The sequence below is a fragment of the Octopus sinensis genome, linkage group LG23 (genome assembly GCF_006345805.1).
Source record: "Octopus sinensis linkage group LG23, ASM634580v1, whole genome shotgun sequence".
NCBI classification, from domain to species: Eukaryota; Metazoa; Mollusca; class Cephalopoda; order Octopoda; family Octopodidae; genus Octopus; species Octopus sinensis.
The window spans coordinates 9,828,104-9,839,457 of record NC_043019.1 but is presented as its reverse complement, the minus strand read 5'-3'; the positions used below and the strand labels follow the sequence as shown (position 1 = coordinate 9,839,457).

The 11,354-nt window shown below is 34.9% G+C and overlaps 1 long non-coding RNA gene across 1 annotated transcript in view; it reads right to left on the bottom strand.

Moving 5' to 3' along the window:
- Nucleotides 1-5,321: 5,321 nt before the first annotated feature.
- LOC118767612 overlaps nucleotides 5,322-11,354 on the bottom strand; it is a 21,462-nt gene continuing 15,429 nt past the window's right edge. Inside the window, exon 3 of the long non-coding RNA XR_005003533.1 lies at nucleotides 5,322-5,355. This is a non-coding gene — a long non-coding RNA (uncharacterized LOC118767612). The remainder of the gene's footprint in view (nucleotides 5,356-11,354) is intronic.

Genomic DNA, 11,354 nt, shown 5'->3' with positions numbered 1-11,354 from the left:
ATATATATATATATATATATATATATATATATATATATATGTATGTAGATGTATGTGTTTGTGTGTGTGTGGTGTTTATGCAGAAATATTCACATATATATGTAGGTGCATATATATGGATATTTATATGTGTAATATATATATATATATATATATATATTATATATATATATGCATATATTTGTAAATGTAATTTATGACAATTATTCAGTAGCCAAGATAAAACTCTGAGTTTCAGATGCTGAGGTGGAAATCCATGCCACCGTCTCTTCAGTTATCCGGCCATCAGAAAAACACTATGAAAAATTTTTCATAGCGTTTTTCCAATGGCTGGATAACTGAAGAGATGTGGCATGGATTTCCACCTCAGCATCTGAAACTCAGAGACCTCAATATTATGTAAATAGAGGAATTATCGGTAAATTTGTGACATTATTCGGTAGCCAAGATAAAAATCTGAGTTTCAGATGCCGAGGTGGAAATCCATGCCACCATCTCTTCAGTTATCCGGCCATCGGAAAAACACTATGAAAAATTTGTATTTACATCTCGGCATTTGAAACTCAGAGTTTTATCTTGGCTACCGAATAATTGTCACAAATTATCGATAAATTCCTCTATTTACATAATATTGAGGTCTCTTTCTTCTTTTATTATCTTACCATTTTTATCAATATATATACATATATATATATCAATACATATATATATATATATATATATATATATATATATACAACCTACACATGTCAGTAAGGAATATGGATTTAAATGGTGTTGGTCAGGAAGCCTGAACAGCCCTTCAGCCAATCAGCTCCTGTAAAACTGTCCAACCCATGCCTGCATAGAAAGCGGACATTAAATGATGATGATTCTTGTTTCATTAAAATATTTTGTTTTTTGTATGATTTTATTTTTTGAAACTTTTATAAGTATTTAGAGTAACATCAACATCAAAATTCAATGGAAATTGTAGTTGTGATCCCTCTACCGGTGACACATAAAAAGCACCATCCAAACGTGGCCAATGCCAGCGCCGCCTTGACTGGCTTCCGTGCTGGTAGCATGTAAAAAGCACCAACTGATTGTGGCCATTGCCAGCCTCACCTGGCACCTGTGCCGGTGGCATGTAAAAAGCACCCACTACACTCATGGAGTGGTTGGTGTTAGGAAGGGCATCCAGCTGTAGAAACATTGCCAGATCAGACTGGAGCCTGGTGCAGCCTTCTGGCTTCCCAGATCCCCGGTCGAATCGTCCAACCCATGCTAGCATGGAGAACGGACGTTAAACGATGATGATGATGATGTTTCCAGGTTCAATGCCACAGCATGACACACTTTGGGTAAGTGTCTTCTCATATAGCATCAAGCCAACCAAACCCTTGTGCGTAGATTTGGTAGATGGGAAACGAATGAAGCCTGTCATATATATACCCCCCCCCCACACACACACACGTGTGAATGTGTTTGTATCATGTGTCTGTGGTTGTCTCCTTCCATCATTTGACAACCCATGCTGGTGCGTTTATATCCCTGTAACTAAGCAGATTGGCAAAAAATACTGATAGAATAAGTAGCAGGTTTCAAAAAAAATAAGTGCTGGGGTTGATTTTCTCAACTAGAATCGTTGACAGCGGTGCAGCAGCACAACCACCGTCTGCTGTCTGAAACAAGGGAAAAATAGAAAAAGTAAGTTTGTGTGTGTGTGTGTGTGTGTACTTACATATATATAAAGATTGGGTATAAGAGGAATCAGGTGCAGCGTGCAGAGGAAAAGAGTGTGCTAGTGTGGTCATGTGATGCATATTGTTAAGGACAGCTGCAGAGAGGAGTGCCAGTTGCCTAAAGCAGATGGGTCCAAGAAGAGAAGTCCAAACAGACATGGGACAAAGTGGTGAAGGTGGATTTCAAACTGTTGGATCTCACATAGGAGATGACAATGGACCATGATGACAGGCGATTCACTGTGCTCAGCAACCCCCACCCATCACATCAAAAAGACATATACATGTGTGTATACATATATGTACATATGTGTATATATTTGAAAAACTGAATAGAAATGTGTTTCCAGATGATCGTTCCCTCTTTAATGATTAGATGTTTATAAGTCATCAGGTGCTTACAAAAGTGACCGTGATAGGAGTTTCTCCCTTTAGATTGGTTTTCAAACTAATATTTTAGAGCTCGTTAGTCATTGCGTAAATAGGGAGCGTTTAATTACAAACACTCACACACAGACATATGCATATGCTTATACATTTACACATATAAACACATATAAAGACAGGAACATACACATATGCATACACAAGTGTGTATATAAAAAAAGGAGCAGAGGGAAAAGGGGACACCTGGATCAAGAATAAGGAAACCAAACATACGCAGGGATAGAGTCTTCACACATAGTGTACAGCATACACATGCACAAATACACACACACATTCACATACATATATGTGTATATATATGTATTACACACACACACACACACACATACACACTCATATATATATATATAATATATATTATATATAATATATATATATATATATATATATATCTTAGGTAGTGGGTAGCAATTTTCTTCACTACTTCAGGGAGTGATGACCCTGCCTGACATGAGTCTCAGGCTCAGCTGGCTCCAGCTGACAGTACCCGGTATGGGCCCCTATCCAGGGTTACAGAAAGGAGACAACCTTCAAAGAAATCCAGAGTGGAGCCCTGTAGGCAGTTTAGTGTTTGACTCGACATTCTTCCAGCAGCTCCTGCAACCAAGCTGGTGCCAAATATAATGCTCGACCTAGCTGACGTAGTCCTTTGGACTACGTCAGCTGGGTCGAGAGAGGAATCCTGACGATTGGGCTACTCAAGATTTTCTTACATCTAGCCTAGGTGTGCGCAAAACAGGAGAGGACATGAAATGTAAAAACCAGACTCCCGAGACAAAAGGATGCCAACAACAACAGCAATATATAAATCTCTCTCTCTCTCTCTCTCTCTATATATATATATATATATGCACACACACATATATACATATATATGGAGTGCCTCTCTAATGTCAAAAACTGTGAACATTATGTAAATTTTCAGTTTGAATTTTTGTGCAAACTGGCATTGCAAGCAGAGTTGGTACAGAAACAATTGCAACGAATCATTAAAGATGTGTTAAAGAGTTTTCTTCGTTTACTTTATATTATTTGGATTACACACATACACACACACATGCACACACGCACCACATTTGTATGTATATATATATGTATGTATATGTGTGTGTGTGTGTACTATAGTAATGAGATGCAGGCCTTGAATGCTGAGAACATGCAAAGACTAGAAATAAATGAAGCTAGCATGCTCTATTGGATGTGCAATGGTCAGTGTGCATGAATGATAAATCAGAAATGTGTTAAAAGAAATACTGATCATAAGGGGGATTGGATGTAGTTTACAAGAAAGAATACTGCACTGGTATGGCCATGTGAAGTGTATAAATGAGGACAGCTGTGTAAAGAAGTATCAATTGCTCAAGGTAGATGGAAATTGGTGACCAAGTAAGAATCAGAGATAACATATGGTAGAATGATTAGTGATACATGGTGCTTATAAAATACACTTATCTCAGTGTTAATGAGGTTCAGGACACATAATATCTGTTTACACAATTGGGCCCCTTTCCTAAGTTCCTCATCAAATCTGCCCTCTTTCCATTTCTCATTGTCTATCACTGATCTGCATATCACTTACCCAACTGCAGTACATGAGGACAGAACTACATATTTTAACGTCATTTCTGGGATACCCATAATATTTCTCTCTACTGGGAACCACTTCACTTGACATTCATCCTCGTTCTTATATTGTCACTCTCCACTCACATTTTACGTTAATCATTCTACCCTTTTCTGCCACCAAATTACTTCTTGCTCTCCACCAAACCCTCTCCATTTCACTTGCTCATCCCATCATACATCTCCCAGTTTGTCCACCATACATTGTCTCCCCCTTCCTCAGTCTTTCAATCTCTATTCACTCATAATCTTGCAACTTACTCACCCACGCCTCTATCCTACTGCTCTTCCCCTTCCCCTTATTGTATGATTCATTTTCCCCTTCACCATTTACTTCTGTCCTTTCTCAAACCCTAGTTATTCCCTATTCTCCCAAACCTTCCATCCAACCCCGGCTTATTACTGACCCCTCCGTCCCCACCTCGATCTTCCTTCATTATTCCATATATTTGCATACCTACTCAATCTCTCACTATTCCTCCCTCATTTTCCCATTAGACTCTTGCTAGCCTCTCTCCCTGCTTTTCTCTCCATATTCTCGGATGTATAATGCAAACAGCTATTTCCTCTACGGCAAAAAACCGGTTCTAACCGTTTCCCTCAAACTCAAATCTTTCATCACAGACAAAACTCTACCTGCCTCTTTTACCTCACTCAGTTGTTGTGTACCTGAGTCTTGCACGTTACATGACAACCTCATTAGTACTAATGCCATATAAAATTCACCCAGTACACTCAGTAAAGTAAGTGGTTGGTATTAAGAAGGGCAGCCACTCAGAAATTATACCAAAGCAGCCATTGGAGCACCACACATTCTTCTGTCAAACCAGCCAACCCATATCAGTATGGAAAATGGACTTTAGATGATGATGATGATGATGATGATGTGTGTGATCATACAAATGAATATAACATCATCATCATCATCATCTTTATTCTTTTACTTGCTACAGTCACTGGATGGAAGTCATTCACAGGAGAAGCCTGGTGCAATGGTTTTAACTTGGGTGGCAGCGCCTCTTTTTGAAGGCCTTGTGAACTCACACAGATTCAGCAAATGTCAAGAAGGCTCAATTAAGGAAGATGCGTGAAGTTTAGTGGTGCAGTGACTTTTCTCAGAAACAAAATATTTAAACCAGAGACAATATTTATATCTTAAATGAATGATTAAAAAAATTTTTAAGGATTAAAATATGAATATCACATTGTATTATTAAGCAGAAGATGGATGGTAGATGATGCCCAACATAATTTCAATATGTAAGTCGTCAATGTTAGTGATTTCCATAAACGTGTAACATAAGCAGCTCTAGTCCGTGCGAATAGATTACAAAAGCTGGAAGGGAGAGTATATGAAAGTGACACAGACATTGCAAGTGTTAAGTTTTGTCTGGTTAAAAAAAACTGCTTTTTATGTTTGTTTTTTTTTTTCTCTCTCTCTTTGCAAAACATTTGAAGAGTGAAAGGTGGAGCTAAGCTCTGAATGCTTCAGGACCTGACTTCATTGTTAAAGCCAACCGGAGTAGTAATTTTTATACACACACACACACACACACACACACTTACATATACATATATTTAAACACATACGTATGTGTCTATATAAATAAATAATTATATATATATATACGTACATATATATGCAAATATATATGCATTATATACATATGCATGCATGGATACATGCATACAGACATAGATACTGAAATGATGGCAAGAGTGCTGAAAGTTTAAAGTCACTATGATTCTCTCAACCTTTTATACATATATAACTCGCTTGCCACACAAGATGGTATTTTAATAATACCATTCCTTCTTATATGTATGAATGTATGTATATTTATTTTAATAGATACAATACATATTTTTATGTGCTACTAATAGTTTCCTACGTTGAGAAATACCTCAAGCGTATTCATCAGGTACATAAAAACATGTACTGTGTCTATTAAATAATACTTATCTACTAATACTTATCTCTCACTAGATAGAGTACTTTTTTTTTTATCTTTCCATCACACAACAGTACATTATGTGCATGTGTGTGTGTGTGTGTGTGTGTGTGCATGCGTGCGTGCATGTATATATTTATTTATCTGTCATATATTAGATAAAGCAGAATTCAAGGAAACTTAAGGTGATCTGTATCAGCAAGACTTGTATTATTTGGAGAAAGTGATAGAATGATGTATAGCTTGACATTATTCTGTAGGATGAATGATATAAATAGTTTTGACAGACACCTTCTCTAGTAACTTTGTGGCAGCAAAACAAACTTATCCTTTCAACCAAACTGCACCTAACTGTGTGTATGTATATGTGTATATATATAAATAGCTGAGAGATTAGAATTAGTCAAAGAACATACCATGTATGTCTACCTGCTGGAAATAACAGTCAAAACTCATATTTAAATCACTGATTCAAATAAGAGTTTTGACTGTTATTTCCAGCAGGTAGACATACATGGTATGTTCTTTGACTAATTCTAATCCTTCACTATCTAATGCTTTTGGGGCCTGCAATCGCCTATATTATTGATTCTGTTATTACTATTTTTATTGTTACACTCGATAATAACAGAGTCAATAATATCTACGCAATATTTTCTCCCTGAATTATTTGTTCCATGTGTGTGGTGTATACATACATACATACATACACACACACACACATATATATATATATATATATATATATATATATATATATATATATATATATATATATATATATATATGTATGTATGTCTGTACTTATATATATATATATATATATATATATGTGCGCATTACATGTATGTGAGTGTGTATGTGTGTGTGTGTGTATATTATTATTATTATTATTAATATTATTATTATTATTATTATTATTATCATTATCATCATCAATATTGCCATATTAATGTCTTCTTTTCAGTGCTTGCCTAAGTCAGAGTTTTTCTAAGGCTGGATGCCATTCCTGTTGCCATCCCGGTTCCCGAGTCAGGTAATAATCTCCCAGTCTATTGAATAACTAACATCCTTGGCATATCTACAGGGAGAACTGCAAAGCAAGCAACACCATCTGTTTACAAAGATCGTGCAACATGAGAAGAAGGACTTTTGGTAGGCCACCATCAAATGACAATGTTAGCAAAGCATTGTTTACACTCAGTGGATGAACAATAAACACATCAGCAGATGAGCAAATATGACTTCTCTCCAATACACACACACATATATACAACAAGCTTCTTTCATTTTCCTGCTCCCAAAAGCACTCACAACACTATGGTCAGCACCATGCTACACTAGACACCTGGGTGCTACATAGTGGGATTGAACCCAAAACTATGTGGTTGGGAGGCAAACTACTTCACAGCAACAGTAGTACCTGTATATATATCTGATGCATCAATGACAAATAGTCAAGTAATTAAGCCTACTGCCTAAGTATTCGGCAACTCGTACAATTCCCTTGATATTCCTCACACCACTACAACCATCATTACCACCAGTGTACTCACCACACCAAAGCAACTCACTCTTCCACCTCCACCTTCACTTCTTTAGTAACCGAGAACAGAAAGGAAAGCAGAATTCTAAATGGAAAGGTCATGGAGATATTGAAGGAAACAGGACTGAGTTTGAGATTTATTATCATCATCATTTTAATGTCCCTTTTCCCAAGTTCTTGTAAAGATAAGACAGAATTTGTTGCAGCAGATTTTCTACTGCTGGATACCTTTGCTGTCACCAAACTTCATCAGTTTCCAGGGAAGACTGGAAATGAAAATGACATTGCTTATATGATGGTGACCTTCACACAATGTCAAGACAAGCAGACACACTCATGCATATGCAAGCACATGTATATGTGTGTGTGTGTTTATGTGTGTATACACACACACTCACAACAAATCCATTCAAGAGGCTTTGGTTGGCCCATTGCTATAAGTTGAAGATGCTTGGCCAAGGTGCTACTCAGGTGGACTGAATTTGAAACCATGAGGTTGGGTGCTATGTCCGTGTATCTATGATTATGCATATATGCATGCATGTCTGCTCTTGTGGTTTGATTCCTGCTACAGAAGCAGTACTACTTATTGTTGTTATGGTAATGGTCACCATAGTAGTAGTGGTGGTGGTGGTGGTTGTGACAATCTTTATTTTGTTTAAAGGCTGCTGATGGAAATTCTTTTTGATGTTCTTTATTTTGTTTCTCTATTATTTATCATTCTTTCCCTTTGATATATTTAATATATATATATATATATATATATGTATACATTTATATTTTCATTCACTTTCAGTCCATTTTCATTTCATATCCTGACAGTTCAATTTATTCGCATCAATTTATCCTTCAGAGACAAGATAGCTTTCTAATGGACTACCATTAAAACCACACTTGAAGAAAAGTGATTACTGTTCTACTGTTATAATTTTTGTCTATATTCTCTAAAATAAATTCCAGTCATGTACTATGCTTCATTACAACTCTCTCATATCCTATAAAACTGTGCCAAATTCAAAGAATCCAATAACATCAATCCTTATTACATTTTCGTTTTTAACTTGTACATAAAATGTTGCACTTCTATTTTTAGATTTATTTGTGTATTCCTATTTTGTGTTGAATTTAATTTTGTTCTCTTCATGTCACATAGAATGTGAATAATAATGATAAATAGTTATTATTAAATAGATTCCTCTTATTTCTATATCTTATCCATTTGTAACCCTGTTTATATTCACAAAAGTTTAATAATTTTCTCTTTCCCTGTTTTATCTCTCATTATTATTATTATTATTTATTATGAAGGCAGCAAGCTGGCAGAATCATTAGCATGCCGGGCGAAATGCTTAGTGGTATTTCGTCTGCTGCTATGTTCTGAGTTCAAATTCTTTCAAAGTTGACTTTGCCTTTCATCCTTTCCGGGTCAATAAATCAAGTACCCATTGTGTACTGGGGTCAATCTAATTGATTTGCCCCTTCCCTCAAAATTTCAGGCCCTTGTGCCTATAATCGAAAGGATTATTATTATTATTATTATTATTATTATTATTATTATAGCACTGAGCTGGCAAAATTTTCACCAAATTGGACAAAATGGTCAGTAGCATTTCTTCCAGCTCTTCACACTCTGAGTTCAAACTCTGTCAAGGTTGACATTACCTTTCATTTCTTAAGGGTTGAAAATATAAAGTACTGGTCAAATACTTGGGTCGATTTTATCAACCTACCCCCTCTCCCCTAGAATTGCTGGCATTGTGCCAAATCTGAAAGCATTGTTGCTGTTGTCATTATTATTTGCTTAAATTTAAAATTTATGTCCCAGGATTGTTTTTAGTCATTTGAACTTCTAATTAATGTGATGTAATTGTAAATATTACTTTAAAAATCTATTAATTACTATTGTATATCTTTGCATTTTAAAACTTGGTAAAATTTAGCTAAAAGAACTCTTATCTAAATATTAATTCTAAATGTATATCACAAGACAGACTGTAATTTCAGAGAAAAATATTTTTCCATATTTCATGCTCTCTTTCTCTCTCTCTCTACACACACACACATATATATATATATATATATACATCTGATTATACACATTTGCATATACATATATTAACACACAAGCATATATGTACATTTACACATAAGCTTACACATATATTTACACACAAGCATATATATATATATATATATATATATAGGAAAGAAAGTTATTCCACATGGGTAGAAGTGTAAAGAAAGTCTTTGAAAATGCTCTGGGATCCTTTTAGATGGTTTCATTTAAAGGCTTAACTGATTTCACAGATTTTTCTTATTTTCAGAAGCAAGACAGTGACAACATAACCCCATGCTTTTCTATCTGACTTAACTTTTGGAAATCAGAAAAGTTTGTGAAATTGGATAAGCCTTCGAAAATAAACCATCTCAAAGATTCCCAGTGCATTTTCAACTTCTGTTACATACATACATACATACACATATATATACAGGTATATATATATATATATATATATATATATATATATATATATATATATCCAAAACATACAGTATTATATATCTATGACAGCTGATCTCACCAATCAGTTTCGTGCAAGTAATACAATGGTGTGTTAGGTAACAATCCGTTGATATAACCTTACACTTATTAGAGTTTGCAAAAGATGAATAATATTAAGTATAATTCCAAATCCATTGCAAAAGGTATACAATATTAAGAGTCCTATTGGCTAACTCTGATGAGCGTAAGGTTATATAATTGGATTGTTATCTAACACTCCACTGGTAAGATCAGCTGTGATGGCTATATAATATTGTACATTTCAGATAATACACCCACTCTAATAACAGATATATGACTGCATCTTTTCCCTGACTTATGGACTCTTAAACGACTTACACCACACACACACACATACACACATATACAACACACCCTACCTACCCCTACACACACATATATATATGCACTAACACATGCATGCACGCACACACTTACATAAACACACATATGCATACATGTAAAACATATATTTGAAAATATATATCTTTTCAAATATATGCCCATATATATCATTATATATATATTTATACATCTGTCCGTCTGTCTATCAATCTATCTATCTATCCATTCCTATACCTGTCTATCTATCTATCTATCTATCTATCTATCTATCTATCTATCTATCTATCTATCTATCTATATATGCATGCATGTATATAAAGTTATTAACTAAAAACACTCTAAATGTTAAAGTACAAACAACTAGGAAAATATTAAATAAAACATTAGTCTGTGTAATAAATAATTTGTCAAGCCAGGCAAAGCTATTCAATAGAACTAAAATCAGTGTGCGTGCGCATGTGTGTGTGGGTATCTGTTTATGTGTGTGTATGGGTAAATATGAGTATATATGTATATATATATTTATATATATGCATATATATGTATATATATGTACATATGACATGATATTATTATTATTATTATTATTATTATTATTATTATTATAGAGATGATATATATACATATACATATATATACATATATATGTATATATATGTGTATATATATATATATTATATATATAATATATATAATATAATATATATATATATATATATATATATGTCATTTTTGCGACCCGCATGACTCACCATTTCTTCATTCTGTCTGGCCGAAAAACCACTGTTTGACACCGCTGCTGCAAATATGTATGTGTCGTGTCAGGATTTTTCCAAACTGGAAAACTGGGCAGAGTTCTTATGTCTTGACATCACTCCTAGCTCATGACATCACGTATCTGTGTGGCGGCGTTGGTAAGGTGCTGTCAGCAGTGATGATGGTGGAAGTAGTGATGGTGCTGGTGATGGTATTATTGATGGTAGTTGGTTGGTTGGTTGGTTGGTTGGTTGATTGGTTGGTTGGTTGGCTGGTTGGCTGGTTGGTGAATTAGGTTCTTGGAAGGAGTTTGGGTGGTGGGTTCTAATGACATTGGCTGGTGAATTACTTGGATTTAAAGTAATTTAGGCTGGGATGTGGCTGTTTGTTAGTTCATA